The sequence below is a fragment of the Drosophila grimshawi genome, unplaced genomic scaffold (genome assembly GCF_018153295.1).
Source record: "Drosophila grimshawi isolate 15287-2541.00 unplaced genomic scaffold, ASM1815329v1 contig_311, whole genome shotgun sequence".
NCBI lineage: Eukaryota > Metazoa > Arthropoda > Insecta > Diptera > Drosophilidae > Drosophila > Drosophila grimshawi.
The window spans coordinates 11,860,195-11,884,310 of NW_025063098.1; the positions used below are offsets into that span (position 1 = coordinate 11,860,195).

The following is a 24,116-nucleotide window of genomic DNA, read 5'->3' on the forward strand; positions in this document are numbered from 1 at the left end:
ACCGACGCTGACTGGCCCGTTACATTTTATGCAGTTGGCTGCGAAGGGCTGCATTTGAGCCACAAGGCAGCGGCCCTCTCAGCCCACCCTTCGTGCTGCAATACGTAAAGTTTTGCAATTTTTTTTTCATGCATTTTCACTAGCTGCCTTCGACCGTCGGCAGCCGACCGCCGAACTCAGCGCGCCCTTGAGCCCGTAGCCAAGACTCGGTGCCCAGTGAGTGCTGCCCCCGCTGATGCCACCGCCTGCTGCATAATTAAAGTTGCAGTAAAGTCCTAAGCGCGCCCAAAGGCAACTGACATAGCAGCTGCTGTTGCCCCTTTGGCATAGATCACCCTTACCAAAATGATCGTTGACGTTTGAAAACCAATTATGGTGGGATAATTAAATAATATTGTACTCAACTTTATATATTACTTTCTTGTATTCGATATCAAATTAATATCCGGTTTAGCAACTAGTTCGTTAACTCATCTATTGTACATTTATTTTATTTTACTTTTTTTTTTGCAAGCTCCTTGATGATTTGAAAGCAAAAGAAATTTAAAAAAAAGCCAAAAGCAAGTAACAATCTTTTTGTTACTTTTCAAACTATACTGAACTAATTTCCGGTTAGACTAAGTTGTTCATCGCATGGACAATTTTCAAGAAGACGTTCATTTAAATGTTGGCCCTTCTAATGGCTAAGTTTGGAGTAGTGTGAACTGTTTTTGAGTGCATTGCAGCTTGGCAGCCGGGCCAAGAGCTTTTTGCTATGCAATTGGCTCACAAACTGGTATTTAACATTTTCCAACTATTTGGTGTTGCCGCTTGTGGCCACTTAACAGCTTCCCACGCCAACTCACGACCCCCAACGCCCACTCCAGGCAACGGTTACCCTTGGCTGCACATTGACTGTAGCTAATTGTCGCCCCTTGGGCGACGCATTTGGCATGCCCAAATTGGCATACACAAAAACCAATTAAGACGCCCGCGGCATGTTGTTACCCATACCAACCACCACAAGCCCCCTCACCCCCTTTTCTCCCTTCTGCGGCGACCATGGAGCCGCGCGTGATAAATCAAATTTGGTTGCCTTAACAATATTTGCACATACGGCGTCCTGCACAACACAAATCAAATCAAATTAAAACATAAACCGTGCCTGTCTCTCTCTTTCTGTGTGTGTGTAAGTAGGAGAGTGTGTGCGTGTAGCTCATGAACATATGTTCAGGCGGTAAGCGGTGAGCGGTCGATGTCGAGGGTTTTGGGCTGAATTGGATATAGTCGTTTATTATTCCAGGCGCATGCAGCCTCCATGCTGAGCCTGGCGACGCGTTTATGACGCTGACAGAATTATGAGGCCTACATGCGTTGATTTCTGATGCCGCCACCGCCTTCGCGTGTCGCCCCCTTTAAATATTTTCACGCAAATAAACTAAACTGTAAGCCGATGCGCAGCAAAGGCTCGCAAATGGATTTTGCAACAGAGAATGAAAAAAAAATCAGAAAATCGCAAAACGTGCTTCACATATTTGCCAAAAATGGCTCATCCTCCACTCAGACTCATTCCCATATGCATCCCTATTCCCATCCTCATCCGCATCCTCATCCACATCATAAATACATCAGTCGGGAACAGGCCTGCCAGGAACACTTGAAGGCAGCGTCACCATCGCAGACGCCGCCTGTCGCTGGCAGCGTGTCACGCGACCTGTCAGCAGGCATAATCTGACATTTTTATTAAAATGTTTGCGCAGTGAACATTAACTGCGACAACTTAGAGGCCCGGCCAGCCCCTGAGGGCCACAGCAACGGCAAAGACACTGAATGCTGACTACCTCACAGCCTGGATCGTACCGTAGCCTCGTACCGTAGCCTGCGCTTGCTCCTTGACTGCTGCTCACTTGATTATCGTGTTATTTGTCATTTGCCCAGCACATCATTGATTGTCCTGCTTCCTGAGCATCATGATGAGCTGTGCTGCCACTAAACACGCTGACTAAGTGCTCCTTTGTGCGCATTTTGCACCTGCCCTTTTTTGGCTTTGTTTCCCTGCTTGGCGCTATCAGGGGTGTCTGGGCTCACTGGTTCTTGTTTTTATTAAATGCTGCACGTTTGCCCTTCCCACTCAATAAGCAGTTGTCTTATAATATAGTAGAAAAGTTGGCTTAAAAGAGAAAATCTGTTTGTCTATAAGAACCTAGAAAAAATCGTCTATCTATATGTAAGTTCTCTTATACCTCGCGCAGATAAAGTTTAGTTAATTTTATTGATAACGGCCCCCGTAATTTTAAAGCCAGAAGCCTGTAATAGATATTTATTTTACCTTAAAATATCATTGATAATTTTTACAAATTTAATCAAGATTTGATAGGAAACACGAAAGTTATAGCCCAAAACGTATTCTCATATTTTTAAGTTAGTTTCTTTATTACCTTTATTCTTTACCTAAGGCGGCCATAAGAAATAAGAGCACTGGCACATTTGCTTGCATTTGAGTGTGATATTTTGTATGGGGAAATTTGATAATAAAACCAGAAAATATATTTAACTGCTGCGTTCAGGATACCTCGTTCGTAGAGTTCACTTGACTAGACCATTCTTACTAAATATATGTTGACGTATTATAACAGAAGCGTCTCTCATTTTTATCTGAATCCATGCAAGTTAAACCAATTTATATTTACATCTTTTACACTACCTTGAATTAAATAGCACAATTTGGGTGTGGCATGTAGCTAAAAGTGGTTGTAAGTAGGCAACATACTTAAACTGTGTCCGCTTACACTCAAAGACACACACACACACACCCACACACACTTCTTTTGAAGCTTACGCACACCCATGTGACGTATTTTGTTTGCCCGCTTGATGCATAAATAAAAAATCAAGCATAATATACAAATTCTTGCAAAGTACATTTTCATGTTGCTGACAGCGGCACCGAATAAGAAGGAAAAACGAAAAAAAAAGTGAAATGCTGTAACACCTAAGCCTATGCTATATTTTTATATTGTTGTGTATATATCTGCATATATATATTTTTTTGTAAAGTGTTCGTGTGTGAAAATCCCTTTGGCTCACTATTAAATGTGCCTTCTGGCGTTTCTGATTTCGAGTCCTTTAGCATTGTTAATAGAAAAGGGAAATGTATTTAGTAGTAATTTTTAATACATATAAAAAAAATTCGAATTTTGCCGTTCGCAGAAGTTTTAGCTTATTACATTTAAATGTCATTAAAAAATCAATTTCCTTTGGATTTTTATTGATGTAGTGATTTATAATCAGAGCCATTTGTATATTATAATTTTTAATCAAATAAATTCAATATTGTTGCTCAGATTTTCTAGAAAAATTTGCTTAATACAGATTCTATGCACCGCAAGCCCAAAAATTAAATTGAATAAATTGCAACTGAAGCATTTATTGAGTCGACCTCACACGCGTCCTTATGGCGGGATGTAAAATTTTTCAATTTCAAACAATTCGCTGTGCACATTTTTGTTTGTTTTGGCGCCAGCCGCTTAATTTTATTTTTATTTATATTCTTTTCTTTTTTGTTCTTTGTTTTCTCCTATCCACACACGCGTCCAGATGACGCAGCTTAAATCAATCAAATCAATGTGGAGCTGTTGCCCCAACCCGTGGCGGATTTTTCGGCTTGGATGTTTGGTTTTTGTTGTGGTAGCGGAACGGGGATCGCAAGAAATTCCAAAACAATAAAAAGCAAATACGGTCGCAGACAAAGGGCGCGCACACACACACACACGGACACACAGACACACCCGGCTGCACACACGCACACATAATACAAAGTGGCGTAAACTAACTAAATAACAGTAACAATAACTTAAGTGTGCTTTTTGTATTAGCACAGGCAGCGCACGCGTGATACTCTGCTCGTCGGGGGGCAGAGCGGCTATCTCGATATCAAACTCCTACTCAAACCTGCAACCCCAGCTCCAGGCGACTGCTGCAAAGTTTTTATTTATAAACACGTTTCGTATGCCACGGCAGCAGCAGCAGCAGCAGCAGTAGCAGCAGCAACGACAATGGGATTGGCAATGGCTACGTTTCGTTTGTTACGTTACGTTTCGTTCGTTTGTTTGTTTATTTGTCGTTTGCTTTGTTTCGTGTGTTGGCGCAATCTATGCCATGTTCCTAAATTGACTAGCCAGGCAACTGGAACACACAAGCACACACACACACACACACACAAGGAGACGAGGCAAAGAATCCCATACGATTGTTAAAGCTCACGTACCGCACACTGCAGTGAGACCAACGTCCACATGTCGTATACGTAACGTGGTATATCTTTTCGCCAGGCATCTCTACACTGGCAACCCCTTGCGATCTGTGTATTTGCAATCAGCCACAGAGAGTGGCTTGCCGCGCGCCCATGCGACAAGTGCCCACATTCACACAAACAATAAACAAACAAACACACACACACACACACACACACAAACACAGACACACACACGCACACACTTGGAACTTTCGATACTTTTAATTATTGCGTACATGACCGTTACACTCTTGCCGGACTTGGGAGGTGACAAGCAAGCAGGTCTGGACACCAGACCCGTTTAGTGCACGTATGTATTAATCAGAGAGCTGTGAAGTTTTTCATTCCGTTTTATCCTTGTCCCTCTCTTACCCGTCGCCCCATCCCATCGCACACACACACATCTGCTGCGTTTGGGGACATTGTGTGTGTATTTATGTTTGGGCTACGCTAGTTTTCTGACTTTGTACCTTTTGGCCCAAAAAAATAAAAGAGAAAAGTTTGCTTCATTAAAAATCAGTAGACGTTTCATATTTTGAAGAACGTGACACAACGTGCCCAACATCTCAATAGACGTAAGGCGTGGATGGGGAGCATTTACGAAACCGCATGCTGAATTTCTGTGACCAGAGTGAATATGGCTAACCTGATTGACGCATAAACAGGCAATTATATATAAAAAGCAGTTTCAATTGTTGCAATCACCTGCAGCAATGGCGCGCTAAATGAATTTCCACGCACGCGTTTCAAATCAAATTTACGAAAATTTAATTTCAGGCTCGCTTTTATGCTCCGGCAAATGTGCGTGCGTGTCCCGTGTGATACGCAACACAAAAACACACACACACACTCAAACCTGTAGGAGAGAGGGTGTGGGTATATTTGTATTTGGTGTGTCTGTGCCTTTCCATACGCTTCTACTATGACCAGGCTCTGGGCACGTTTCTAGATTTGTTTACATTGTAGCCAGTGCGGCGAACAAATAAATTTCTATAAATTCTTGCGCGGCATTTCATTTGCAGTGCTCGTTGTCCTAAAATGCCAGCACAGTCAGTCTCAGTCACAGCACAGCTCCGCACTCCCCGCATAGTCCACATCGATGGGAGCAGTAGAACAAGCAGTAGCAGGAGCGGGAGCAGAAGCAGGAGCAGCGACTCTGGCTTATTTATTTATTCATTCGCTGCGCTCTCGCAACTCGTGTGTGTGTGTTTGTTTGCAATTTTCTGTGTGAAAGGATATTGCAGAGCTGTAAGGCAGACACAAAAGCAAGCAGAACAGAACAGCAGCTGCCTTCAAATATCAGCCAGAGACAACACGCACTGCTGTGCCCAGGATTGCAGCCACCTCCCTAAGCATATTTAGAACCATCGCTGCCCATAATGTTGACCCGAATTTTTGGCAAACTGTGTACACATAAATAAAGCAACAAGAAAGCAAATTATTTGGTGATAAAACCGAATTTTAAATGCTCTTACAGAACTGGTTTCAAATTCGTTTAATTAAAAAATCGAACCCATGTACGAGTATTCGCATGTATTCATATAGACAACTAATTAAGCCTTACAAATAATTCAAATTAATAGCTAGTAGTGTTTTAAAAAATATGAAATTATTCATGTGTTTAAAAAAGTTGTAAAGTCTTGCCAATTTTAGAGTATTAAATCGAATGGAACAACCACGAATGATGAGCCGACTACTGTGCATTTGGGTCAAAAGACGGGTTAAGGCCTTCAATATATTTTATCTTCGCAAAGCAACACTTGGGCCGGAAAAATTGCCAAAGCAAAATAAATAAGATTCGATTTATGTCTGTTGCCCAAAAACGTTTCAGCAATGGGTTTCCGTGTTTATTTATAGATGCTCAAATAGTTCGTTTAGCATCCTCTCCATTTGGCGCCCGCCACTCTGGCACTCTGGCACTGTGGCACTCGGCATTGGGGACTTTTATCACACAAGTTTTCTGTTTTCTGTTTCACTTTCAGGCCGCAAACATTTTTATTTGCATTGCGGATTTGTGTATTGTGCGCCATGTTTCGTTTTTGTGGGAGCAAATTTTTAATGAATTTACACGTCGTGGGTATATTGAGGGTTGCTTGCCATCTTCCCTTCTTTATGCGAATCTCTCGGTCTCATTTCATATTCAAAACACATTCGGCAAATATTGATACGACCGAAAATTGTTTAAAATGCGTAATATTCAGCGACTGTTCAAGACAAATTCTTAACTAAAAGCGAAAAACGCAAATCACTCGGCTCACTCAAAAACTTTCAATGTGAGCCAAAATGCGGCGTATACTTGATTATTAGCAATCAGCCGCATTTGCTGATTCCCTTCCAGATGGCAAAAAACAAGCTAATTGTATAATTAAGGCTGCCAACCGCCATTCCCGTCCCCATTCCCCTTTCTAACCCGATCAAGTAAATTAAAATTGATGCTGAAGCCAATTTTAAGTTAAAACTTTTTTCCCAACCAGTCCACAAAATGATTAATTATGCCTTCGAAGCTGCATGTCAAAGCAGTGAGTTTTACTTTCGTACTTCCAAAGGACATTAGTTAGTAGTACTGGGCCACACATAATGGAGGTTTCAGTAAGACATCGTTATAACCACATAAAATTTACGGCTTTTGTGGAAAATCATTGCCCCATTGGCTCTTCAATGTGTAAATGTAAAAGTTTTTCGATTATATAAAAGTTGATGCCCGTCGCACTGCTCGTAATCTAAAACACATAAAAACGCACAAACACACTACTTAAACCTCTCAGATACTCGAACACCAAACAAAGCCCCAAGCTAATTTAGTTATTTTTGCTTTGAATGAGAGATAACTAAAACAGAAAAAGAGTATTGTAATTGGAAATCTTTGAGTTCATATAACATTTCGATCTAGCGCATGTGAAATATCAAGAGTTGTCTACCATTTTCAGCATTGGATTGCCATGCAAATATGCAGAGAAAAAAATCTTTGATTGATTTATCTGTCAGTGGATGGGAAAGCATAAAAAACTTTACAATGCTCAAAGCTAAAAAGCTCGCCAAAGAGACAGAGGCAATCGTAAATGTAAAATTGCAATTGTTAACTCAACTGACTGTACACGAGTTGTTGTTTGTCAGAGCTGCTACGTCCCCCGTCGCCTTCTGTTTCCCTCTTCGATTGCGAATGCTGCCTGCTTTTTGCCGCTTATTTGAGCTGCCTGCATGTCCTTTATTGTCACTTAGTTTGCTTTGTGTCCAGGCGCTGGCTAAGCAAAAATTTATGCAACATTTTTGTTGCCTATCTTCAGCGACCGAACCAGGTCAGCGGCATCATTTCCCCTTCATATATATGAACAATTATGACCTGAGAGTTCACTTAAAACTCACATGCCAGGCACACGCAGAGTATCCACACCAAATATAAACTTGCTACATTTGCATAAAATGCTGCCTTGATGCTAGAAAAAGTAACTACCAATAGTCTCTGACACGTAACGTATTCTACCAATAAATTGTGGAAATGTTTAGGTGCAAGCCAAGTTCGATGGCCCATGATTTCTCTACTTTAAGTCATTGAATTAATTTCTGGTTTTGATTTTACCCAAAAGAAGTTGTAAATTTCATTATCTTCGCAGAAAGTTACGTATACGCAACGTGTGATTTTTGCTCATTTTCATTGGAAGTCAAATTGCTATTGTTTTTGGCTGTTACCAATATTACTTAAAACAGTTGTAACACAAGAACTATAAGCTGAAACCAATTTTAAGAAAGAATAATTGAAGATACCGATTTATATGTTGTATCTTAGCAACACACCGTCAAATCTAATCTATGTTAAGGTTTATTCTTTGAATTATATATTTTATGTCAAATTAATAATATATAAAGCCAAAGCCGGACACATAAATATATATCACAGTTACAAAGTCTCTTATGATAAATGAGTTATTGAATCAAGCATAAATGATTTCTTCAAACTAAACCACTTCCTTCAGAAAATATTTAAAATTCTTTTGTGAATTATTTTACTGAATTTTGCAAATTTTCTGGATTTTTAGATCTACAAAACTGATGCCGTAATTTATGTTATGTATTCTACACACACAATAAATAATCCGTAAAAGAAAAGAATTAAAAATATTTCAATAAAGCTTAAGCTTAATGTTCGTTGCTTTGACTTACATACTTCTTGGATCAAATCTCTAAACAGATTTCTTTGAATCAATCTACATCCAGACCGGCCACGTGCCTGGACTCAAGAAGTTGGGCAACATTAGACACTTTAATAAAAGATTTTAAGTCAACAACAAAAACAAAAACTGTGCGTTTGCACAAATGGTGAGGTGTCAGTTTGAAGCCGTGCCCCAAATGTAAATGTGTTGCAAGTATTCGGTTAATTCATTATGGCAGGGAGCAGCCAGGCGAACTGTCAACGTGCGCCAGTTGTCAATGTTGTAGTTAAGGGCTTATTTGGGGAATTAGCTGTCGATTTAGTATTGCCCTCAAAAGCACTCCAAACTGAAAGTTCGTGCGCTAAAAGCGCTTAGCGGCGCTTCGGGCCAGGCTTAGACCAACTTATGAATGCGCGTGATCACTGATATACATGCACACACACACACACACACACACAGCCATATACACATGCACGTTGAGGCAGTGTCACAGCGCTGATAAAATGTGAAGCGGATTAAGAGCTGCTTTCTGTTCACAATCTCACTCAGCCTCCGACTCTGACTCCAAGAGACTGTCGCCCTTGTACAATCAGTAAATGGCACTTGATTCACGGCGCAAGTGGAATTTTTGATAACTTTGCTAAGAGAGGCAAAGTTGGTCAAAAAGTTGACTGTCGCTTTAATGCGTATAAATGCTTAGCTAGGCTAGCTAGCTGCCTGAGGGTGTGTGTGCTTATATATATATGTGTGTGTGTGTGGGTGTGTGTGTGGGTGTGCGTGTGTATATCTTTGGAAGTAAGTACGACTCGATGGCAATGGCTATGCGCCAGTTGATGCTTCCAAAGCCAAGTTAAAACCAGTGCTGACTTTGGCTTTGCTTTACGTGCCATCTTCTTTAACTATGTTTCTTTCAATTCTCTTTTCTTTTTCTTTTTTTTTGTTACCCAAAGTTGTCAAAGTTTGGAGCTAGCGCATTTGCGCCTCAAAGCACACGCAAACACACATTCTCACACACACTCCCGCACACACGCCTCACATACATACACACACACATACACATATACATAATTCAGCAAGAAGCAGGCGACACGTCACACAAATGTCGCCAAAAGCAGCTCTCAATGCGCGCCATCAATCTTGGCTAAGGCCGCCACTCTGCTGAGCGCAATTGAATTATTACGTTGGGTCGAACAGCGTTTTGGCCGTTGGTCACTTAAACAGCAGAAACAACAGTAACAACAATAAGTTCAAGCCAAAGACGACAAGAAGAACAGCGACACTCATTTGCAGTCATGTTTGTTCATGTAAGTCCCCTCTAACCCAGCATTCTGACCAGAGATGTCACCAATGAAACATGACCAACAAGCAAACAACCAAAGATGACCGAAGAATAGCTGAAGCTATATGCCAACACAAATAGCATATATCAGGTTATTATTTTTGAATGTAATTTCTGATTTAATAGCTAAACTTTAAGCTATCATTGAAGACTTACCTAAAATAGCTTAATACGGATTGCAACTGAAGCTGTTCTAAAATAATTGAATTTCAATGCAAGTTAGACGTCTTTTCGAATTGTGTATGGTATTTTCAGCATTCTGAGTTTTACTCAGATACTGTTTGACTCAGGTACTGCTTGAAAGTTAAAGCTCTTCTAAAATACTTTAATTTTTTTACAATTTGGACAACAGTGATGAATAAAAATAAATAAAAACATTATAAGTACAATTAAAATTAATCTAGACTTAAGTGCAATGAAAAAGTTTTGTTTGAATTCTCAAATACTTTATTTGCAATTTTGTAAGTTGTAAGTGCAAAAACAATATAACTATTATTAGATATTTATTTTTTATTTGTTTTTCAATACAAAACATACGAAATGAGCTAAACTTGGCTGCAAAATGGCTAAATTGACAGCACTTGTATGACTTTCAAAGCTTTGACATAGTAACTTTGACAGCAGCTTGTTCATTTTCGTGTTGTACGCACAGAAAATTAAAACAATTTTAACAGCCACTCTCGATGTCGTTGTGTCGTTTGTCGTTTTGTCGCTTGCCGTCTACGTTGGCCCCATAAATAAAACATGTCAGCTTGTTATTGCTGGCCTCAGACAGCGTCTGAGCCTGGCCCGGGGCTGAGCGGTGTTAGACTCGCTGCTTGTTATTGTTATTGGCATTAGAATTGGTATTGCTTTTGTTATTGAACTATTTACATTTGTTGCTGCCCGTTGCTAATTTACGACTGCTCGTCTCGCTCTCTGCAAGTTTGAACAGTCTGAGTAGTCGGCCCTTTTGGTGTCTGGGCATCAACATGGCCTTAAAGCAACCGGCAAATTGTTGTTCATAAATAAATATGCGGCGCATAAATTGTTGTGCTATAAACAAGCCGAACAGGCGTCAAACAATTTATAGGCATTGATTTTCCAACGCCCTCGAACGTGATAGATTTCCCCCCACCTACCATGAAAGTGAAACTTTTCTGGTCAAGCAAGTTGGCAGGTCAGCCACAGCACGTTAATATGCTATATTAGCCATATTGGCCCCGCTGCTTACTGTGCCTGTTGTCACGATCCGACTGACACTTATTAGATAAGTTTTTTGGCTGCTCTGTGGTCGGAGGCGAGTCTGCTGGAGCTCATCATTTAACCATTCGATTTTAATTACTTAGCTTAGCTGAGAATAAATATATATTCAAGCACCAAGGGTCTGCACTGTAAAAGCTGAGGATTAGGCGCCGCCATTAGAGATTTCGTTGTCTTAGTTCAGCATTTAAATTGATCAAAAATATAGCATAGCAATTCGGGCCGAGCCCACACAATTTCATTCAATCTGTAAGTAATTTCTTTACCGTTTTTTATTTTTTTTATCACTGGGCTGCTGGCTGCTGACTGTTTCCTGGTAGCCGATGAGCTGAGACCACCCACGTGATTTGAATATTTTTCCAATAAACTTCAACAGCTTTTCAACTTTCCGGCTGAGGGCAGGGCAAGCCCTGTGCCCGGCTAGGCCGTCTGTCTTTATCTATTGGATTTAAATTTCCAGGCTCACTTTCATGTCCATCTGAGTGTTTTTCCTGCTTGGCTACGCATCAATTTGCCTCAGCTCCGCTCTGCTTCGGTTTGCATTGCTTTGCTTTGCTTTGCTCGCTAACTTAAGCTTAATCGAATTTTGCCGCAAATTGGCAATAAATTTTAATTCTGAATAGATAAAGATACCCCGGCGTTGATTGAAGTTAATCAAAGCCAAACCACGTTCAGCTCTTCAATTCTAAACTGCTCTCAATTTGCATGCACCCACAATGCAATTCATGTCTGCCATTGTTGTTCTTGTAGTTATTCTTGTTGGGGTCCAATGCACTTTGACCAAAACCCATTCAACTTGTTATCAAAAGCATAGCGTTGCAAGCAAAAACTAAGTACACAAAAAAGAAAAACAAAAGCAACTCAATGGTAAACAAGTTGCAAAGAGCGAATGGCAAAAAACAAAGCCGCTCACCTTAGCTGATGAATAAATTTTTTTTGGGTTAGTCACCCGCACCACGGCGCGGTCCTTGGTGCAACTGTTTTTGCAACCACTTCATCAAAGTCATTTAGCGTTGCGGCACCGCTTTTTATACCCTGTGCCCGACAACTTACTGAGCGAATGTGAATGGTTTCCGCCCCAGCAGAACTGATATTTGCAAGTGAATTTAATATTTGAAGTAAGTTGTACAGAATCAATGAACCTAACAAGCACGGCAGATGATTCAACGTAGTTGGCTGCAGGTAATCGGCGAGTTCATCACTAGAGTTGCGTTCGCTAGAGTCTTAATCAGCTAAAAATGGCATGGCAACCTGAAAACAACAAAAACAGCAACTGCAGTTGTAGGACTAACGACAAGACATACAAAAAGATTGTTGTTGCCATTGCTGTTAGAAAAGCCAGCGGCTGTCCGGATAACGAGCAGGACGATTACGCCCACCCTTTAGCTCGGCCATCACTCGATGTCATCCTCGTCAACATCAACATCAACGCAATAGCCATAGCCATAGCCATAGCCATTGCCATTGCTATGGTCGTCTGTCTGTCGCCTTAGATTCAAGAGTGGCGCATAGCAACGCCCAGTGGAATACCACTTGCCGTGAAAATGACAGTATATTTGAGAGCACAGGCCCCGGAACAAGCTGGGCGAGTCGGGCGAGACAAGCTAGCTAAGCAAGCCAGCTGAAGTTGCAACGTTTTGACACTAATTTAATTTGCTTGAAGCATTTTTTGTGGCAGCACCAAAGTGCGACAGCAATTCAAGCAAGAATATCAACCAGATGAAAAACAAAACAAAACCAGTTGAAGCGGCAAGCCGAAAATAATATACCCTTGCCTAATCGGTTTGGCTTGGTTCAGTTAACTTGATAAGCCAAAGTGAAGACATTTGTGGACTATATGTGAGATATTGGCAGTTGTGTTAGCTCATTATTATTATAGCTCATCTTTCGACCGCTTGTTCATTGGCAGCTATATGAAATATTTACTGACTGCAGAGAGTATGGAAAATAATTAATATAATATTAGCAGCAATATGAATTATATACTGACTGCAGCAACACGGCATCAATGCTGATCAAGAATAGATATATTTCATTGTGTCAAAGACGTTCCCTTCGGCGCACTACATCCCTAATGACAAAACTAAAATACCCTGTACAAGCGCACGGCAAAGCAGAAAACAGGACAAAAATGGTTGTTACGCATCCGTTTCCGTTGGACAACGCACAATAGTGCCTGCAATAAGTTATAATTGAGTTGCACTACATTTAATTTCAATTTGGTGGCGCTGTTTACGAAAACGGCTGCCAAACAGCTGGCGAACAAGCTCCTGAAAAGTTGCTCAAGTGCGAGAACTTGTTTGCTTTGCGCGCAGTAATTTTGTTTGCATATCCAGCTAACTGCGAATTGTAAACGGTTCTAAGAAAAAGCAAATAGACAAATATACATCTACATGCGCAAATAAAGATCCAGATACAAATTGATGCAAGCTACTTGTTTTGCCTCGTTTAACGGAGTTCTCAAGTGCATCAGTCCCGGTAAAAGCACTGTGTTCAGTTTATACTTTGTGGCAACACAGCAACGCAGCAATGCAAAGTGCTCTTCGACGTGTTTCGCAGCTTAACAAAAAATTTAATCCTCAAAAGATTGCAATTTCGTTGGCATGCAAATCCTTTACAAAAAATTCCAATTCTGCATTTACAAATTTATTCATGCCAAAAATTTAGTACAGTATTTTTAGCTGTACTTAATAATAATTTTAGTTTGTCACAAGTGTTCATTAGATTAGGCTAATAAAATATTTCAGCTATCTTTTAAAGAAAATAGTTGGCAGAATTTTCACAACACCAATAAATTTTTGTTTGTCATTGACGAACAATGTATTTTTCCTCGGTTGTTATTTCATAGTCAAATGTATCTATTAGATTGCAGGTGAACAATTTCATGACAGTATTTTATTATGTCTTTTGGCTGGCGTTCTTTAACTGTTTCAGGTATTTATTTAATTTTTATTTTTGCATTACAATCAAGATGACTGCTCTGATTTGTTTTAAATACATATGTGTTCAATATTCGAGAGCATTGGCTTTTGCCAAATACGAGACTCATGACTTATTATTGCCAATGTGTGGTTTAAGTCCAATACGCAAAATCTAAATCATTCTCGGGATTTGGGGATTGAGTGTTCCGTTTGTGGCAATCAGAATATCATTCTACAGTTACCTTCGTGCTTGGCGCAACAACGAAAATAACATGACATGAGGCAGTTGCCCGAAATTTTCCCCGCCCCTGCTTAGCTGTGCTGTTATGCGTTTCCTATATATATATATATATATATATATATATATATATATATATATATATATATACGTATGTATATATATGGTGTCTATATACGTTGTCATCAATTCGCAATGGAAATGAGTGTGTGGCACGCTTTAATGCGAAATTCTGATTGCGCTCGAATGGCTTCATTTATTTTCAACGAAAAAAAAAGAAGAAACACCAACAAAAAGCGAAAGAAACACGCGAAAAAAGCGCAAAAAAGTAAAAGAAAACAAACTCGACAGTTGTACATAATATTTCACTTATGCATGTGCGCCCCCGGTGTGCATGTGCGTGTGTGTGCGTGCGTGTGTGTGCGAGTGTGCGAGTGTGTGCGTGTGTGCAAAGTGAAATGAATGAATGAATGGCATGCGTAACGTTTGAAAATTTGTTATAGCAATTTGAACTGTCAACGCGAAACCGAAAAAGTAAATTAAGAAACATTTGAAATTTAATTCACTTGCCAAACGCTCCAACTGACTTCTGCCACAGTGTGTGTGTGTGTGTGTGTGTGTGTGTGTGCGTGCGAGTGTGTGATATAGTCACAAATGTAACTACGAGACTGTCTGGCAGGTGTCAGCTGCTGACTGCCATGACACAGAGCCCTTGAGCATAGCAGAAACAGCAGCAGTCGCAGTAGTAACAACAACAACAGACATGCAAAATTAGGCGAGTGTCACGAATTTAAAATAACTTTTAATTCATTCTTGATGAGGATGCGGCTGATGCTGCTGCTGTGAGTCTTGTGCACCACATGGCGTATGAGTGCGGCTGGCAAATGTGCCCTGCTGCTGGTGCTCGTGCCACGCCTCTTAAGTGGCACATAACTCGAGCTTAGCATAAACAACTGCACAAGCATAAATGTTTGTTAAACTCAGCTCTGCTTTGTCGCTCCTTCCTGCTCCTTGTCGGGGCGACACAGCAAGCCCAAGGTGCAGAGCAGAATACGGCACTGGGACTATGCCATACAATTATTTAGGTTTCAGTCGGATGGAATTTGTGTGCAGGCACTTTGGGATGTAAATAGCTGGTAGGTAGTTAAGCGTGGCCAGAGCCGACTTCGATGGACATAAATCAAGATGTTTAGGCTGGGTAAGCAGCGCGCGCTGCCTGCCACTGGCTGCATCAACTGATTGCTGCTGCACATGGGTGGTGGATGTGGACTGGTGTGCGTTACTCATTGCGCTACAACATACTATCAGCTGTCTCCCTCTTTGTCTGCATCTATTTGTGATAGCAGATGAAAGCAAAGGTGTGGCAAATGCAAATGAACATTTTGCTTAAGTTATGCGTCAGAGCGCGTCGTCCGTCTAATGGAAAAGGGGTCACTCAGAGTGGCTCAAGCGGGTTGTGGTGTGATGTGGTGAAAACTTGGCTGAAAAGCAATATCAATCGTGGCAATGGCAACCAACCAAAGAGCTCATCGAACCGAACCAGCAACGTAAGTTGGAAGCAGCACCAACAACAACAACAACTACTACAACTTTGCCACCCAATACCAACCTGTTTCCAAACTGTTTCAATAAGTTGGCGCTGTTGATGCTCAAGCTGCTCTTGCTCCTGCTGCCGGCGCTGCTCCTGCTCCTGCTGCTACTGTTGTTGTTATTGTTATTGTTTTTTGCTGCTGCTTATGATTTCTAATCCATGCACGTTTCGCTTTTAATATTTATTTTTCGCTTTTTCACACTTTTACACAAACACAGGCACACGCACACACACAGGCAGTCACAGGCACGGTACAGACTCGAGTCCTGAAGCTGAGAGAGACTTCAAAGGTCGAGAGTTGTCTGAGTCTATTGGCAGTTGTGGTCTCGCTGCTTTGCTGTTTTGCTGTGCTTTGCTTTGCTTTAGGGGCTTTGAATATCGACGATTATTGCGATTGGATTTTTATCATTCAAGCCGCGCATCCTGCACAGTTCATCAATGCAAATTGATACACGAACTTGAGCGGGAGTTTAACGGCTAACAGTATTTATATAAAGTATTTGTGGATGCCGACAAATGGAAGAAATAGTTGCAGATTGTGGCAGAGATGCTCAGTTGGCGTAGCTAGCGGATCATCTCAGCAAATATTTCTCAAATCTGTTTGCTTAGTGGAATGTTTCTTAATTTTTGCATAATTTCAATTGTTGTTGTTTACTTTTGAAAATTGCCTGTGTTCCCTGAGGAACGAACGAGATACGGACGTGATGAGATGCCGACACAATAGTCAACCGAACCGCACGAGGAACATTTTCAAACTGATTGATGCAATCGAACGAACGAGCCCACAAACGAAGCGTTGCCGAAAGCGTCATAAACGAACCATCATCTTACGGGGCCGAACACATCGCGCGAAACGAAACGAAACGAGTTGGAAACAAAACGAAACGATTGCCGAGTGGAATGTGTGGATGCTGTGTGCGGTGTGTGTGCCAATGCCAAACGTCCCAACATGCTGCTGATAAGCGGCTAGTTGTGGCTTTTGACTTGCAATTGGTTTTCGTCCTCTCAGCTTGACAACAATTTATATTTTGCACGTTGCGAGCATTTAAATGTTTTCGCTTATTGTCCTTCCCACTCCACCCGCGCTTGTATGTATATGTGAACGAGTGTGTGTGAGTGAGTTTTGGGTGGGTGACACTTTTTTTAATCACTTAAAAATGTATGCGACACTTTTTGCCGACACGTGCGTGTCACAATGTTAGCGCTACGCCAAAGGATTAACAGCAAGAAACGCAGAATACGCAAGAAACGCCACTCGGCAATTTGTTGCCGTCTTTATTATAGTGAAAAACAGCGAAGAGAATACATATATATATATATATATAAATATATATATATATATATATATATATATATATGCAGCTGAATATATATGCATGCATTGCTCAAGTTAATGGAAATAATTTTGGCCGCTCAGACGGGGTAGCGTCGGTCAGCCGTTACTTTTTACGAGCGCATAATAAGAAAGAGTGGAACGTGCAACCAGCCATGAACTGGACGTGATGCGTGTTGCCACGGCCAACGTTCAACGTTCAACGCTCGAGTCAGCCCGACCTGAAAACACGTTAGCTAAACACAACACACAAACACTTCTGAACTTGTGCGTAGTTCAAGTTTTGTAAATTAAAAGCTTGCCATAATCCTGGCTAAATTAAAAATACCGAACGACAGCACCCTCAATCGCAATTTAAGAGCAAAATAAAAGAGAGCGCGACCCAAAGCACCAAATGAGAGAAAAAGACAGAGAGAAAGAGAGAGAGAGAGAGAGAAAGGAATCATCGGCATTAAGAGAGCAATTTAGTGAAGCAGCCTGTTCGCGTTTTAGGTTACTAGGACACTTTCTGGTGGGGTGCCGCCCGACGACTCCTTCGACTACGGTCTACGGTCTACGGTCCATATGCGTCACTATGCAGTCGTCGGAGCTGCTTAAGCCAGCAATTAAAATCGAGTTTTGTTTATTTACTAGCAGCAAGCCCAGTCAGTGCACAGGCATTGCCATGACACACGTGTGCATTTCGCACCTGTCACACTGCCGGCTTCTGCTTCTGCTGTTTTTGCTTCTGCTTCAATATGCACTCATGCGGCTGTGGCTGAAGATGTTAAGCTGAGCTGAGTTAAGCATACATCCCAAACTCCAGTGGAAGTGTTTGCCATTTGACACTCTCTTGAACTTGAGGCAGACTTTGGAGGCGACGCCAACGGCAACGGCGACATCGACTGAGATAGCGAGTGTGACTATGACAACGACAACTAGGAAAACAAGGACACAAGAGCCAGAGTTCGCTAAGTATTTTTCAATTAAAACGTCGGGCGAAACTTGCACGCATGATAAGCACAAAAGTTGCTCATTGTCAGCGCCTAGCAGCATGCTTCACAATGCCAGCCAGAACTTTGGCCTGGTAAATTGCAAAGCAGACAACGACACAACTTACACTCACACACACACAAGCACACAGCCTCAAGGAGCGCCAATCAATCTCATGACAAAGAAATGGAGATTGTGGCGATTTTTATTCATCTCTCTTTTTTTTTGTATATCATATGCGACATATTCAAATGAGTCGAAGTCACTTCCGGCCGTTTAGGCAGTTGAAAAATTAACTTGTCTGATGACAGCTGCCGCCATTGCTTAAATAAGCCAACTTATAACTAGTTAAAGGCGCTTAAGTGCTGCGCCTGCTGACGAATGGAAACTGAGCCCAGTCAGCGGAATGGATATGTTCAATGTTAGTAAGAGGGGATGGGGTGGTATGTTTGGTGAAAGCAATTTTACTGCCACAAGCTGGACAAGAGGTGGGGATGCCTGTTGCTGCCTGTCGCACCGACATGAGCTGCAAAGTGAAGCACGTGTTGGCATAGCAATTTGCCAGGACAACAACAAACAGGGCCAAGAGCCGAACACTTTTATGTGCCGTAATGAAAAACTGTTATCTCTGTGCGCAATTTGAACGCAATTTGGTAACGCGTTGCGCCACATAAAACTTAAGTGACCCGAAACACACACACACACACACAAACACACACATACTTTGGCAGGGGTGAGTTGGTTGCTTGGATGTCTCCTCAAATGCGATTTGGGCATGTTGGGTGCGTGCAGCCAGCAAAACTGTTGACATTCGCAGAAAAGCCAACACTCAAAAGCCAACACCAAACAGACAAAAGACAAAAGACAATGACAATGACAATGACAATGACGTTTGCGGCTCTGTGAGTGCGAGTGCGAGTGCGAGTATAAGTGTGACAAATGAAATTGTTTTGTGATTATGCCGCATTAAAGCCAAATGTGCCATGTATAAAGTGCAAACATCCGTTACCAGTCACCGTCACCGTCACAGTCACCGTCACTAACACCAACACAGAGAAACACCAACGCCATCACCATCAACATTTCACAGTCGACGCACTTTAATTTTATTGACATGCCCGGCGTACACGCCTTGTCACGCCCCTCAGGCCGGCCATGGGTCGAATTGCTTGCAACAGATTTGCTGCAGTTGCGTTGGCAACAACAAACTAACATTTGGCGTGCCTCTGGCTGCTGTTACAGCCACAAACAAGCGCCTTGCAACCAAAAAATTAAAATATTCAAAGTTTGCAGCGAGCAGTGTCAGACTAACAAATACTCTGTTCTGAGAAAAACAAATAACGAGCGAAATTATCATACTTACAGAGAAATTCATTCATTCATTCATAGATTAATGTACTCATTTTAATTTGGTTGAGCCTGGCTCTCGGAAGTCTTACAAACGTTTTTGCTTTGATCAGTCGAGCAATTGAGAAGTCACTGAAATTTGTGTACACTTTTAGAATATGAGCATAAGCTGAAAATCTATTAATTGTAATATTATTTGCACTTAAATGTATACAGTTAATATGAATAAATAAATAAAATACATATATATTTCCATGGTTGTGAACCTGATATTTTCCAACTTGAAAGTGCAATAAATCAAAGAAAAGTTTTGTATCCACTTATTTGTTCAGGCCAATCAATATCATTTTGTTGGTTCCAAAATAAAATCAAAAATTAAATTGCTAACGTGACCAAATACAAGTGTTGCCAATAGAGTGCTACAGAACGCAAATCGAGAAATAAAAATACGAGAAAAACATTCTGTGGTTTTCTTTGTTTTAATGCATTTGAAGGAGAGCATTGGAATGCCATATAGATATATATGTATAGATATATTTGTATGACAAAATGTGTATGTGTTAATACAATTATAAAATATTGGTCTCACGAAACACTATTTGTTGCAAAATCCGGAGTCACTTATTAAATACAGAGAATTCAAATGGCAAATATACTCCTCTTCCTTCTGGCAACAATGTAAAAAAGTGCGCTTAAGCTGATTTTTTTTATGGTACAAGGTTTGCCTCTACCTCTTGTTTACTAGTAAAATTTATTAAATATTTTTTTACCTGCTGCAGTGTGGCCAAAATTGCTGGCATACTTAATCCATAAGAAGCTCTTGGCTCACATTTTTAGTACACCAAATGGGAGTGAGCGAGATGGAGCGAGACTAAAATAGAAAGAGAGAATGCATACGAGCGAGCTTTAGCCTTTTTCTGAATTTCGTATATATATATATGTTTTTTAATATGCATTTTGCATAATTTTCATATGAGCATCACTCATACCCCATGTGCAACGTGCACAACGAAATAATAAGCAAAACAATTTTGCAAGCTTAACACAAATGAACACTTGTGGCTGCCCCACATCCTCAGGCAAATGTGAGGTGCCTCTGCACACGAACCGCAAGACAGTTTTCCTCACTCACTGGATTTTTATTTTTTGATCAACCGAATTTAAATTTTCAAAACTGCAACCACAATTGCTTGAAACAATCCAGGAATTCTGAATAATGCCAAACAGCAGGACTATTAAAGTTCCTTTGGTTGCTGCTTTGTGCCACTAGCTATCAACATTTAATCAAAAATCATTTCAAATGCCTGATATTTATGCGTATTTCAAAAATAAAAATAAAATCTGCAATACCAAGAAATTACATTTATTGAAATTTTTCGATTACGTTTTATTTATTTAAGCAATATTCATTTTAGTAATAACAAAAGGGGCATTTTTGCTTTGTACACATTCAGCAACTATTTTTAAGTAATATACTAGGCTCGTATACAATTTGATAACTAATGAAAACAATAGCAACCAATTAATTTTTGTGTATTGACGTATAATTACCAATAAGAAAAAACTATAAATTATACTGTATATAAAATTGATTTCTATATGTAATACTAGCGCAAGTTTCCAATTTAAGTTAGGCGGATCTCTTTGAGTAAACTTTAATATATATATTGAGATAAGTTAATTTTCACATGTATTTTATAGGAATTTTTGTAAATAGATTCTGAATTGATGTGCAATCCGAAACAATAAAGTCATCAGAATGACTTTACACAATCGAATACTTGTCAAATGCTTCAGGGCTGACAATCAAATCTGGAATACTCCACATTTCACACATTCTAGCCAGCTTGCCTGCAGGCCATCCCAATTTTATGGTTATCTTTTAATTGTTTAGGCCAATTTTTCGTTTCATGTTGCTCTCTTTTCACCTGTCAAACTTTCGTTGGCAGCATGCTCTAGGCCAGCTCAACTGCCGTTGTTTGGTAATTAAACGCAAGCCAGGGAAAGGGAGGGCAATGAAAGGAAAAGGAAAACACAATGACAAAAACAATGCCAACATATTTTCACTCGCTTGCTTTGTAACCGCTTCTTATTGTTGTTGTAGTTATTGTTGGCTGCTTGCTCGGCCTAAGCTGAGCATAGTTGCCAAAGCAAGAGCCAAAGCAAGCCAAAGTCACCGGTAGTCTGTCTCCCATTGTTGCTACTGTTGTATTGTTTATGTATCTTTAGGATAATGACGCGCTCTTCATTACGCGATTGTGCTCCAGCAGACTATGACTTGGCTGCTTGGCTGCTACTTCAGATGTTGCTGCTCCTCCACCCAGCTTCTATTCCCGCTGCTGCTGCTGGCGCTTTTGCTCTAAGTTTTTGTGCGCAGCTATGTTTATTTAAAGTTTTTTTTCTTCTGTATTTTTTTAAGTAACTCCACTCCACCCATTGCGTGAAAACTTTTTGGACTCCTAGACGTCGCGACGTTTTTCAGAGATAATAGAAACTCGATACGCTGTGCACAACTAAGCTTTATCTATGGCTGCTTTCCATCTACATTTTCCGCCGTTTTGGCATTGTTTTCCCCCAAAGATTGCCTTGTGGTCTTTTGTTTTTATTTGCCCACACCGGCACAAGGGCTTTTGCAGGCAGTAAATTTAAGTTGTGGCTGCCTCTGCTCCACTGTGTGCAGTGCGGTTGAAATAAAAATGTTGAATCGTCATAAATGGCTCCATAAACTACGCCAACAGTGTCATCCATGTCCCGCATATCCGCCGCATCGCATTGCATGGCACGACGAGGACATCTCAGCGATGGCTGGCAACTTGTAAGGCAGCTTCAAGAATGAGCATAAAAATGAAAATAAAAATAGTTGGCCAGCATAAACGCCTCCGTGATTTTTACATAAGACCAACACTCACCAATGCCCATATCTGTGTCCGTGTCGATGTCCAAGTTCGCTTCGCTGTCTGAGTTCGAGACCAGGCACTTGACGTTGTCCTGTCGGTTCTTTGTGCTCGTTTTTTCTTTATTGTTTGCATTGCGACGTCATTGCCAGGGGCGCAAAACTCTAGCAGGAATTAATTAAAATGAATGTGGGGACATGTCATAAACAAAAGCAAAGTCAACTGTTGACTAAGCGAGCCAGTCAGCCACCAGCGGACATGCTTGTTGGGGCGTGAGCGTGGTTGTGGGCGTGGTGTTTGGATAAAACCACATCAGAGTACAATCCACAAAAATGTAACCAAAAGAAACTCCATAAATATTTCAACTCTCTAGCTCGCGAGTGGCGCCATCTATCGATGTGCTGTATTGCTCTATGCATGTGTGTGTGTCCTGTGTGTGTGTGGGTGTGTGTGTGTGTGTGCGCGTGGGTGTTGTAAAAGAAGTCATAAATTACATCCCAGCACTGTCAAAGTTCAGCTGACTGCGTTGGCCATCCGGCCAACAGTGAATCCAACCAAGTGCCAAAGAAATGCTGCACAACCAGCGAATATTGCGCATACGCCGCGTACCCGCTGATGCTGCTGCATGCCGCCGGCTGTCTGAGTGCCTCACTGCCTGATTGCCTGACTGTCGGACTGCCTGACTGGCTGACTGGCTGTTTGGCTCACAAGTGCAATGAACTCAATTTGCCGACGAAAAAAAAAAAACAAAGTTATGAGCGCAACATTTATATTGCGATAAAAATTGAGCTGCTTGGCCCGTCCAAAAATTGCCAGTCAGCAAAGCATTAGCAAAGAAATACAAAAAATAAACTAAAAACAGAAAAGCCAAAGAAAAGGGACGCGCATACTTTGATGTGGTTGTTTTGAATGGGATCCAAGCTGGGTCAGCCGGCACACGACCATTTCAGGCATTTTCTGCTATAATTAGCCCGGCTTTAAGCGTGCGAATGCAAAAGCACGAACTCATCAAACGTGCTTCAAAATTGGCTGACAGCGAGAATTCACATACACGCATTAGAAGAGCTTCAATTTGACTGAATGTATACGTATGTCGAGCACTCATCCGGGTGTTTGGTGTTGGGTTGGGCCTTTAGACTGAGCCGGAGACACAGACAGCAACCGAGCAGAGACTTTTTGCCAACTAAAATCAACTCCACTCGACTCGACTCGACTCGACTCATGACGCACTCAGCAAGCTAATTATGCTGCAAATACCAAAACGATGACTCAGCACAAAGCACTTAACGCCCAAAAAATTCGAATGTGTGTGGGAGAGAGTATATTATTTCATAAAATATTTTCTTAGCTGCTAGCACAAAAGATCATGTCAAGACATAAATCTCAACATTTCAGTTGAGCAAAGCGTGCAAACAGATGATGGAAACTACGAAGCCGGCTTAAAGCAGTCTACAAGGACTTGGGCCCGCTGGAAACTACCGCCAATGCCATTCGTTACAAGCACTCATTTGGCAGTTTGTCAGCAAACACACATACAGTTACGGTCCCACACACACACACTCACACACACATACAAAAGGCATAGCGAGGCAAACATACGAATAATATAAATACTCGTCGCATATTCTCATTGTCATTACTTTTGTGGTGCTGACACAGCTAATAACGCGGCGCATGATTGTTGCAAACGCTGCGTATGAGTAATCATAATGATGCCCCAAGCTCACGCACACAGGCTCACATACATACCTACACCCACACAAATGGCAAGAACGTTGTCGAATATTTTTGGGCAATGCGTAAATTATTTTCGTTCGC

At 41.1% G+C, this 24,116-nt stretch overlaps 1 protein-coding gene across 1 annotated transcript in view; it reads right to left on the reverse strand.

The window, feature by feature from the left end:
- LOC6563701 overlaps positions 1-16,471 on the reverse strand; it is a 57,356-nt gene extending 40,885 nt beyond the window's left edge. Inside the window, exon 1 of the mRNA XM_001989549.3 lies at positions 15,771-16,471. The gene's annotated coding sequence lies outside the window, so the exon portion shown is untranslated. The remainder of the gene's footprint in view (positions 1-15,770) is intronic.
- Positions 16,472-24,116: the final 7,645 nt, after the last annotated feature.